General features: G+C 37.6%; 1 long non-coding RNA gene across 1 annotated transcript in view; it reads right to left on the bottom strand.

Annotated features, from left to right (window-relative positions):
- Positions 1-4,802: 4,802 nt before the first annotated feature.
- The window catches only part of LOC116568974, a 42,103-nt gene continuing 34,626 nt past the window's right edge, over positions 4,803-12,279 (bottom strand). The window contains exon 3 of the long non-coding RNA XR_004276803.1: positions 4,803-4,964. This is a non-coding gene — a long non-coding RNA (uncharacterized LOC116568974). The remainder of the gene's footprint in view (positions 4,965-12,279) is intronic.

Here is a 12,279-nt window from a genome sequence, read left to right as displayed (position 1 = left end):
TGAAAAATATTGAAATTTTATGATGTCAGAAAAAAACCTCTGTTTTAACAGGTTCATTGAATATTATTTCTTCATTTTTTTTGTACTCACTTTTCCACTTGTGGGTGGAATTTATTATGGTTACCAGTTTTATACTGAATGAGACAAAATCTCTATGATTTATTTCAATAAAATTTTGAATTCCTTGTCATTTACACAAAAATGTATATACTTTTTCTATTAAAGCCATGCTTTATTGTTTAAATCCTTAGTCTTCCCTCCTCCTTCCTCAACCTGGGGTACTATTACTTTAGTTTCTGAAATAAAACCAATGAACCCATAAACATAGGCTGTGGGTAATGTGGATACCCCATGCAAATAATAAAATAAGAGTTCAAATTTGCTTTTGAGCTTCTTTAGTGACTAAAAATAAACATATAAACAAACAAACTACTGGGACTTCATCAAAATAAAAAGCTTCTGCACAATGAAGGAAACAACCAACAAAACTAAAAGGCAACCTACTGAATGGGAGAAGATAGTCACAAATGACATATCTGATAAGGGGTTAGTATCCAAAATACATAAAGAACTTATGAAACTCAACACTCTAAAAACAAATAATCCAAATAAAAAATGGGTAGAAGACATGAATGAACATTTCTCCTAAGAACACATACAATGGCCAACAAACACATGAAAATATGTTCATCATCACTGATCATCATGGAAATGCACATCAAAACTATAATGAGACATCATCTCATACCTGTCAGAGTGGCTAAAATCAACAACACAAGAAATGACAGGTGTTGGTGAAGATATGGAGAAAGAAGAACCCTTGTACACTGTTAGTGGGAATGCAAACTGGTACAGCTCTGTACTACTCTGGGAAATGGTATAAAGATCCCTCAAAAAGTTAAAAATAGAACTAACCCATGATCCAACAATTGCATACTAGGTATTTACCCAAAGAATACAAAAGTATTAATCAAAGGGATACATGTACCACTAGGTTTATAACAGCATTATCTAAAACAGCCAAATTATGGAAGCTGCCCAATGTCCATCAGTAGATGAATGGATAAAGATGTGATATATATATATATCCAATAGAATATTTTTCAGCCACAACAAGGAATGAAATATTGCCATTTGCAACAACATAGATGGATCTAGAGTGTATAATACCAATGGAAGAAAGTTGGAGAAACACAAATACCACATGATTTGCTTCATATGTGGAATTTAAGAAACAACAGACGAGCAAAAGGGGAAAAAAAGAGAGGAAACCCAAGAAACAGATTCTTAACATAAAGAACAAATTGATGGTTGCCAGAGGGGAAGGGAGTAGGGATGGGTTAATTGGGTGATGGAGATTAAGGAGTACACTTGTGATGAGCACCAGGTGTTGTGTGGAAGTACTGAATCACTTATATCGTACACCTGAAACTAATACATTGTATGTTAATTGGAATTTAAATAAAAACTTTTTAAAAAGTTAAAAAATTTCCTTTAACATCAGAGAGGGAAGATGATACTTGCTGCACAATCTCTATTCAACATTTTTCTGGTTTAGTATCATAAGAAATAAAATATTTAAGAATTAGAAAGAAAGAGGGGTGCCTGGGTGGCTTAGTCAGTTAAGCATCTGCCTTCAGTTCAGGTCATGATCCCAGGGTCCTGGGATTGAGCCCCACATGGGGGCTCCCAGCTCAGTGGGAAGCTGCTTCTCCTTCTCCCATTCACCCTACTTGTGTTCCCTCTCTCACTGTATCTCTGTCAAATAAATAAAATAAAATCTTTTAAAGAATTAGAAAGAAAGAGATCAAATTTTATTATTCACAAATGGCATGAATATTTATGTAAATATGTAAGAAAATTTATAAGAATAAGTATTAGAAAAAATTTTAAAGTTCTGAACAAATCATGGACCTAGGTGTAAAAATTAAACTTTAAAATTTTAGAAGATAACACTGGGGAATATACTAATGACCTAAAAATAGAGATAATTTTCTAGAACAAAACACTATGAACCCAAACCATAAAGGAAAAGATTGTAAGTATTTAGGCTGCAGTGAAATTTTAAACTTCTTTACAAGAAAAATATCATAAACAAAAAGATAAGCCACATCATGATTTTCATAATCTTGTAATAGATAACAATCAGAATATATAAAGAATAACTACAAAGCAATAAGTAAATATATAATAAGCAACTCCAGACAAAATGAGCAAAGATTATGAACCAGCAATTCACAGAAGATCAAACCAAATGACCAATAAATGTGTTGGTGACAATTCTTCCCTCCCCTGCAGTAGTTATGTGCCTATGCCATAGTCTCACAAGGGAGGAGTATTCCCAACTCATTTTGGATGTCAGATTCAGGTAAGGGCTTTGCTTTGGTCAAGGGACATAAGCAGAGTGTCCCAAGCAAAACCTGAAATGCTTTGACTAATGGATTTTGCACTCCAGTGCTCCTGACTTTGGTGCAAGAAGAGAATCACTAGCTGGCTCACTGGCCCAAGGAGGATAAGAGACACATGGAACAAATGTGGAGCCACAGACCTAGTCCTGAAGCAGAGCCGTACCAGGTGGCCTGCAGACCCACAGAAATAAATGACTGCCTCTGAGTTCTGGCTTGGTTGGTTGCCCAATATTGTTTCAGCAATAGTCAATGGATAAATATCTATCTATATCTATATCTATCTACCTATATATATATATAGAGAGAGAGATAATCAACTTTACAGTTAATATGGGAAATACAGATGAAAGAAACATGATCTAGCCATCAGATTACATTACGTAACACTGCTGTTAGAATTATGTAACACTGCTGTACAGCGCTGTGGAGAGTCATTTGACAATACTGCATAATGTTGAAACATTACAACTTCTAAATATAGAATCAACAAATCTATGCATTTGTGCATGAGAAGACACATACCAAAAACATTTATTACTAAAGCATGGCTTATGATAGTCCTTTTTCTAAAATCTAAATATACCTCAAAAGGAAAACATTGCAATATATTTTACCATATGAATAAACCATAGCTATGTACTTCAGCATTAAGAAAATCTCAAAAACAGTGATGTGAAATGTGTAAACCTGGCGATTCACAGACCTGTACCCCTGGGAATAAAAATACATTATATGTTTATAAAAAAAATTTAAAAATTAATAACAATAAAAAAGAAAATCTCAAAAACAATGGTAGGCAATAAAAAGCTTCAGAAGAATATAAAAAGTAAGATACTACTTAGATACTGTTCTAACCAATGTCAAACAACCATATACTATAAAGAGAAGTAGTATCTATGCATCTTCTCATAACAATAGCAAATTTAGAAGTCAGTATGAGAAATATTATAGTATAAATTATACAAGGGGCTTTATTGAATCTGGCTGTTTCTTCAAAAAAAATAAAGGAAGTCTAACAAAAAGGGTAAGATTTGACAAAACTGGGTGGATACATAAGTGTGGGTCAGGTTATTCTCTGGGCTTTTCACTGTGGCTTAACATTTCATAATTTAAAAGAAAGAGCTTTGAATTACGAGGTAAAAATCTTTTGTCTGACACCAGCTCTGCCATTAACAGGCTACATGACCCCTGGCAAAACGTAAAGCCTTCCTGGACATTTGTTTTCTCATCTGCAAAATAAATGTGTTGAACTAAGAGACCTTTAAATTTCCTTGCACCATTAAAATTGCAGATTACATTAATTTTTCAAACCTTGAATTAACTGCCTATTTTGATCCATTACTCTGGGCAGAATTCACAGTAACTATTTGGACATGCAAAACCATCAATAGAGTCCTGTGACCTCAGACAATTAGCTAGGTTTAAGGAATACAGGCTGAACTATGGGAGGAACAGGGCCTCATTCCAAGATTGTGAAGTCTCTGAAAGTAAGAACGTTCTAAAAGGTCTTCATGAAGGTCTTCGTGACTAGGAAACTGTTCACGTTGCTCTAAAAGTTAAAGAACAACAAAAATAAAGCAAACAAAAAAGTTATCCTACAGAAAAGAATGAGAGCAACATCCTTATGAATGTTTTATGGAAAGCTGTATATATCCTTAACAGGACGCAACCCACGGCCCAATCTTCTACTCCACCGTGACACAATTGATGGACAACTGTGATAATTCAAAAAATGTGACAGGCGGGGGTTGGCAAAGTACAGAGCTAAATTAATGTCATTTTTCTACTGTAGAAACAGAAAAGTTTCACTCTTGATAAACAGGACTAAACTGAAGTTTCCTAATAGATTTGTGAATTCAGTAGCAACAAAGTACCATTCTTTCTTGCCTCTAGGTGCATTCTGTGTTCTTAACTCTTTGGTTTCAAATTATTGGGAGAAAACAGAGTTCTTTGGCTACTGAATATATTATGCCTAGCAGTTTCCATATACAGTATATTAACAACAAAGCTATTTCAATGAACATCTTGGCTTTCTGACCTTCTGAAATACAGCACTGACATTCCAAAATGTGTATTATGCTTTAAATTTCCTGCAAATTTGGCTATGAAGCCAAGGAGACAGGATTTTGGGGGATTAACTTTCAGTGGTTTCCTGGAGACAACTATCTGCAAACACCTAACCATGGGCACCTGATGAAAATAGCATCGCATGCCGTAGCCATGTAATAAAATGTTCTCATGGTTAATAAATACATTTAATAAGAGATGCCAGACTTAAATTCTTATTATTCAAAAAGGGCATCATTTACATTCATCTTGGTCACAGTAGCTGAAAAATCTTGAAGGTATTTGATCATTGGTCCCCTCCCTGTGCCTTTAAGAGTTGAAGCTCCTTCTGCTTTAAGAGCTCTGACCCATTAAGATCAACCAAGAGCTTTACTTACGAGAGGAACACTGTGTGGTGAGGACACTGTGCTCTTCCCTTCACAGCACACCATCCTATTCCAGAAAGCATTTCTGTGGTGAGCAATGCAAATACATAGGATCCTACAGCACCTGACAAGAATGGGAAGGGAGGGAACAGAATAAACAGCTGATGCACCCCCATTTCCTCCATTTGGTAACAATCATTTATCATGGTACAATAGCACTCTGTCTCTCAAAGCTTTTTGAAACTTCCCATCTTCTGTCACATGCCCTCTCACCGTGGAGCACTGAAGACCTTCAAACCACAGTCATGGAACTGACCTCTCTCATGCCCAAGTTTGTTTTTAACAAGGGTATGCCTTCAGTCCATATTTGTCACCAGAACATTTATCCTCTTCTAACATGTAAGTGCTCACTAAGTATCTGAATTGTGTTACAGAAGAGATGAAGTTAATAGATATGAAAGATAAAGCAGTAAACCTTTCCTCTTGTTGCCACCTACCCCTCTCAGCAGACCCCAAACCTCCACTCCCTCCAATGACTATTACACTTCCTAAAGAAGGAAGACACAGCTCAACAAAGAGACTTCTACTCTGTCTGTTGGAAGTGTATATAAGAACCTCAGGAGAGAGACCAAAGATAGAAATACAAGCCTAGGAGTGATCTACCTGGGGATCATCACTGAAGTTCTAAGAGAAGAAAACCATTCCTTTTATTTGGCTTCCATAAAGGATTATATCCATGACTGTGCTGATTCATGAGACTGAAGGATGCTTCAGTTAGCGTCTCATGTTCAGGTCAGGGCATATTCTATCAAAACAAAAACCAGAACATGTGACTGGTGCCTGCCTTCGAATGGATCCTAGTGCATTGCTAAATTTCTTCCACCAAGTGTATGTCAGAAATAAAAGCTAAGGGACACCTGGACGTCAGTTAAGCATCTGCCTTCAGTTCAGGTCATGATCCCAGGGTCGTAGGATAGGGTCTGGCATTGGGCTCTCTACTAAGCAGGGAGCTTGCTTTTCCCCCTGCCTGCCTCTCCCCATGCTTGTGCTTGCATATGCTTTCTCTCTGATAAATAAATAAATAAATAAAATCTTAAAAAAAGAAAAGAAAAGAAATAAAAAGCTAAACCCATTTTACAGACTTGGGCCGAGAGAGTGCACTTCCGTGCTAGAGTACGACTAGAAGAAGTATCAGCCTGTTTTGGCTCAATGAGGGGCAGAGAATCATATGCCTGCTGCCTGATTCACTCAGTGGTGGTTGACTTAGTGCCTTGTGTACAGAAGATGCCAAAAAGAATGATGGATCTGAAGTATACTTGGTCTTCAGAGTCATCTCATGAATTTTAAAAGTGCATTTCAATGATAAATAAGATAAATTATCTTCAGAGTTTTATTCTCAAACACTATCAATATAGGACAGACAAACAACAATGCTAGAATATGTTAGGAAGAGGTCTTTTATAACAAACATAGTCTTTTTTTCCATACGACTTGAAAGTTTGATTGCTTGACCTAAAAAAAGGTTGTTTGGGTAAATAATAATTCTGCTGTACTGGGTTTTCAAAAAGAACATTCTAATTCTCTTAAACTCTCATCAGAAATGTATCTCTCAGGGGCACCTGGGTGGCTCAGTGGGTTAAGCCTCTGCCTTCGGCTCAGGTCATGATCTAAGGGTCCTGGGATCTAGCCTCACATCGGGCTCTCTGCTCAGTGGGGAGCCTGCTTCTCCCTCTCTCTCTGCCTGCTGCTCTGCCTGCTTGTGATTCTATCTCTCTCTCTGTCAGATAAATAAAATAAAATCTTTAAAAAAAAAAAAAAAGAAATGTATCTCTCTTCCCAATAGGTCACATTGTATTTATGCATGTGAAATATTAATCACAATATTGGATCTGAGAACATAAATATTAATGAAGTAATACAGAAACAATTTTATTGATTTAAAGTTATCTTCCCTTCTGAGGATATATTCAGGACTATCATTATGCCTCTTTAAATAACTACTATCATAACTGACACCACAAAGCAGAATTTTAAATTTTGAAATCATGTCTATACCCAAAGCAACAGACTGTGAATGAAGTTGTCAGCATCTGACTTAGAGCAAGTACATTTGTGGCCTTGTTTTGTCACTCCATTAGACTTTACGTTATTTTTAACACTTCCCTATTGCCTCCTGCTATACAAAGGCAGCTATCTCCCAAATGTGTTCAACTTCACAGTTATGTTGTACTTTTGTCTAAGAAAAAAAAAGAGATGCAAATAAAACATAGGGAAAGAAATCCTGGTTTTGTATATAATATTTATATAATCAGTTAGAAGTGAAAATAAATATGAATTATAAAAAACTAAATACAGAGGAGTCAAGATGGCGGAGAAGTAGCAGGCTGAGACTACTTCAGCTAGCCGGAGATCAGCTAGATAGCTTATCTAAAGATTGCAAACACCTGAAAATCCATCGGCAGATCGAAGAGAAGAAGAACAGCAATTCTAGAAACAGAAAAACAACCACTTTCTGAAAGGTAGGACTGGTGGAGAAGTGAATCCAAAGCGACGGGAAGATAGACCCCGGGGGGAGGGGCCGGCTCCCAGCAAGCGGCGGAGCAATGGCGCACAAAATCAGGACTTTTAAAAGTCTGTTCCGCTGAGGGACATCGCTCCAGAGGCTAAACCGGGGCGAAGCCCACGCGGGGTCAGCGTGGCCTCAGGTTCCGCAGGGTCACAGAAGGATCGGGGGTTTCTGAGTGTCGAAGAGCTTGCGGGTACTGGAACGGGAAAGCCGGCTACAGAGACAGAGCCGACAGTAAGCTCACAGCTCCGGGTTACCTTGAACCGGTCGCAGGCTCGGTGAGCTCGGAGCGCGGCTGGAGGTCAGGCAGACGGGAGTAACTGGGCGCTGTTCTCTGAGGGCGCACTGAGGAGTGGGGCCCTGGGCTCTCAGCTCCTCGGGCCGGAGACCAGGAGGCCGCCATTTGTATTCCCGTCCTCCAGAACTCTACGGAAAGCGCCCAGGGAACAAAAGCTCCTGAAAGCAAACCCGAGCGGATTACTCACCCCGGCCCCTGGTAAGGGCGGTGCAATTCCGCCTGCGGCAAAGACACTTGAGAATCACTACAACAGGCCCCTCCCCCAGAAGATCAACAAGAAATCCAGCCGAGACCAAGTTCACCTACCAAGGAGTGCGCTTTCAATACCAAGGAGAGCAGCAGAATTCCAGAGGAGGAGAAAGCAAAGCATGGAACTCATGGCTTTTTCCCTGTGATTTTTTTTAGTCTTGCAGTTAATTTAATTTTTTTCTTTTTCATTATTTGTTTTTTTTTTCTCGCCTTCTGGTTAAATTTTTTTTTTAACTTTTACCTTTTTCTTTTTTAACGTTTTTTAACTAGTTAATCTAATATATATATTTTTTCTTTTTTATATTTTTCTTATTTGTTTACTTTTTTTAAAAATTCTTTTCTTTTCTTTTTTCTTTTTTCTTTTTTTTCTTTCTTCCTTTTTGAACCTCTTTTTATCCCCTTTCTCCCCCCTCACGATTTGGGATCTCTTCTAATTTGGTTAAAGCATATTTTCCTGGGGTTGTTGCCACCCTTTTAGTATTTTACTTGCTCCTTCATATACTCTTATCTGGACAAAATGACAAGACGGAAAAATTCAACACAAAAAAAAGAACAAGAGGCAGTACCGAAGGCTAGGGACCTAATCAATACAGACATTGGTAATATGTCAGATCTAGAGTTCAGAATGACAATTCTCAAGGTTCTAGCCGGGCTCGAAAAAGGCATGGAAGATATTAGAGAAACCCTCTCGAGAGATATAAAAGCCCTTTCTGGAGAAATAAAAGAACTAAAATCTAACCAAGTTGAAATAAAAAAAGCTATTAATGAAGTGCAATCAAAAATGGAGGCTCTCACTGCTAGGATAAATGAGGCAGAAGAAAGAATTAGTGATATAGAAGACCAAATGACAGAGAATAAAGAAGCTGAGCAAAAGAGGGACAAACAGCTACTGGACCATGAGGGGAGAATTCGAGAGATAAGTGACACCATAAGATGAAACAACATTAGAATAATTGGGATTCCAAAAGAAGAAGAAAGAGAGAGGGGAGCAGAAGGTATACTGGAGAGAATTATTGGGGAGAATTTCCCCAATATGGCAAAGGGAACGAGCATCAAAATTCAGGAGGTTCAGAGAACGCCCCTCAAAATCAATAAGAATAGGCCCACAACCCGTCACCTAATAGTAAAATTTACAAGTCTCAGTGACAAAGAGAAAATCCTGAAAGCAGCCCGGGAAAAGAAGTCTGTAACATACAATGGTAAAAATATTAGATTGGCAGCTGACTTATCCACAGAGACCTGGCAGGCCAGAAAGAGCTGGCATGATATATTCAGAGCACTAAACAAGAAAAATATGCAGCCAAGAATATTATATCCAGCTAGGCTATCATTGAAAATAGAAGGAGAGATTAAAAGCTTCAGGACAAATAAAAACTGAAAGAATTTGCAAACACCAAACCAGCTCTACAGGAAATATTGAAAGGGGTCCTCTAAGCAAAGAGAGAGGCTACAAGTGGTAGATCAGAAAGAAACAGAGACAATATACAGTAACAGTCACCTTACAGGCAATACAATGGCACTAAATTCATATCTCTCAATAGTTACCCTGAATGTTAATGGGCTAAATGCCCCAATCAAAAGACACAGGGTATCAGAATGAATAAAAAAACAAAACCCATCTATATGTTGCCTACAAGAAACTCATTTTAAGCCTGAAGAAACCTCCAGATTTAAAGTGAGGGGGGTGGAAAAGAATTTACCATGCTAATGGACATCAGAAGAAAGCAGGAGTGGCAATCCTTATATCAGATCAATTAGATTTTAAGCCAAAGACTATAATAAGAGATGAGGAAGGACACTATATAATACTCAAAGGATCTGTCCAACAAGAAAATCTAACAATTTTAAATATCTATGCCCCCAATGTGGGAGCAGCCAACTATATAAAGCAATTAATAACAAAATCAAAGAAACACATAAACAATAATACAATAATAGTAGGGGACTTTAACACTCCCCTCACTGAAATGGACAGATCATCCAAGCAAAAGATCAGCAAGGAAATAAAGGCCTTAAACGACACACTGGACCAGATGGACATCACAGATATATTCAGAACATTTCATCCCAAAGCAACAGAATACACATTCTTCTCTAGTGCACATGGAACATTCTCCAGAATAGATCACATCCTCGGTCCTAAATCAGGACTCAACCGGTATCAAAAGATTGGGATCATTCCCTGCATATTTTCAGACCACAATGCTCTAAAGCTAGAACTCAACCACAAAAGGAAGTTTGGAAAGAACCCAAATACATGGAGACTAAACAGCATCCTTCTAAAGAATGAATGGGTCAACCGGGAAATTAAAGAAGAATTGAAAAAAATCATGGAAACAAATGATAATGAAAATACAACGGTTCAAAATCTGTGGGACACAACAAAGGCAGTCCTGAGAGAAAAATATATAGCGGTACAAGCCTTTCTCAAGAAACAAGAAAGGTCTCAGGTACACAACCTAACCCTACACCTAAAGGAGCTGGAGAAAGAACAAGAAAGAAACCCTAAGCCCAGCAGGAGAAGAGAAATCATAAAGATCAGAGCAGAAATCAATGAAATAGAAACCAAAAAAACAATAGAACAAATCAACGAAACTAGGAGCTGGTTCTTTGAAAGAATTAATAAAATTGATAACCCCCTGGCCCGACTTATCAAAAAGAAAAGAGAAAGGACCCAAATAAATAAAATCATGAATGAAAGAGGAGAGATCACAACTAACACCAAAGAAATACAAACTATTATAAGAATATACTATGAGCAACTCTACGCCAATAAATTTGACAATCTGGAAGAAATGGATGCATTCCTAGAAACATATAAACTACCACAACTGAACCAGGAAGAAATAGAAAGCCTGAACAGACCCATAACCAGTAAGGAGATTGAAACAGTCATTAAAAATCTCCAAACAAACAAAAGCCCAGGGCCAGACGGCTTCCCGGGGGAATTCTACCAAACATTTAAAGAAGAACTAATTCCTATTCTCCAGAAACTGTTCCAAAAAATAGAAATGGAAGGAAAACTTCCAAACTCATTTTATGAGGCCAGCATCACCTTGATCCCAAAACCAGACAAGGATCCCATCAAAAAAGAGAGCTATAGACCAATATCCTTGATGAACACAGATGCGAAAATACTCAACAAAATACTAGCCAATAGGATTGAACAGTACATTAAAAGGATTATTCACCAGGACCAAGTGGGATTTATTCCAGGGCTGCAAGGTTGGTTCAACATCCGCAAATCAGTCAATGTGATACAACACATCAATAAAAGAAAGAACAAGAACCATATGATACTCTCAATAGATGCTGAAAAAGCATTTGACAAAGTACAGCATCCCTTCCTGATCAAAATTCTTCAAAGTGTAGGGATAGAGGGCACATACCTCAATATCATCAAAGCCATCTATGAAAAACTCACCACAAGTATCATTCTCAATGGAGAAAAACTGAAAGCTTTTCCGCTAAGGTCAGGAACACGGCAGGGATGTCCATTATCACCACTGCTATTCAACATAGTACTAGAGGTCCTAGCCTCAGCAATCAGACAACAAAAGGAAATTAAAGGCATCCAAATCGGCAAAGAAGAAGTCAAATTATCACTCTTTGCAGATGATATGATACTATATGTGGAAAACCCAAAAGACTCCACTCCAAAACTGCTAGAACTTATACAGGAATTCAGTAAGGTGTCAGGATATAAAATCAATGCACAGAAATCAGTTGCACTTCTCTACACCAACAGCAAGACAGAAGAAAGAGAAATTAAGGAGTCAATCCCATTTACAATTGCACCCAAAACCATAAGATACCTAGGAATAAACCTAACCAAAGAGGCACAGAATCTATACTCAGAAAACTATAAAGTACTCATGAAAGAAATTGAGGAAGACACAAAGAAATGGAAAAATGTTCCATGCTCCTGGATTGGAAGAATAAATATTGTGAAAATGTCTATGCTACCTAAAGCAATCTACACATTTAATGCAATTCCTATCAAAGTACCATCCATCTTTTTCAAAGAAATGGAACAAATAATTCTAAAATTTATATGGAACCAGAAAAGACCTCGAATAGCCAAAGGGATATTGAAAAAGAAAGCCAACGTTGGTGGCATCACAATTCCGGACTTCATGCTCTATTACAAAGCTGTCATCATCAAGACAGCATGGTACTGGCACAAAAACAGACACATAGATCAATGAACAGAATAGAGAGCCCAGAAATAGACCCTCAACTCTACAGTCAACTAATCTTCGACAAAGCAGGAAAGAATGTCCAATGGAAAAAAGACAGCCTCTTCAATAAATGGTGTTTGGAAAA

The sequence above is a fragment of the Mustela erminea genome, chromosome 11 (assembly GCF_009829155.1).
Source record: "Mustela erminea isolate mMusErm1 chromosome 11, mMusErm1.Pri, whole genome shotgun sequence".
Taxonomy (NCBI): domain Eukaryota; kingdom Metazoa; phylum Chordata; class Mammalia; order Carnivora; family Mustelidae; genus Mustela; species Mustela erminea.
This window is presented reverse-complemented; position numbering and strand designations above follow the sequence as displayed.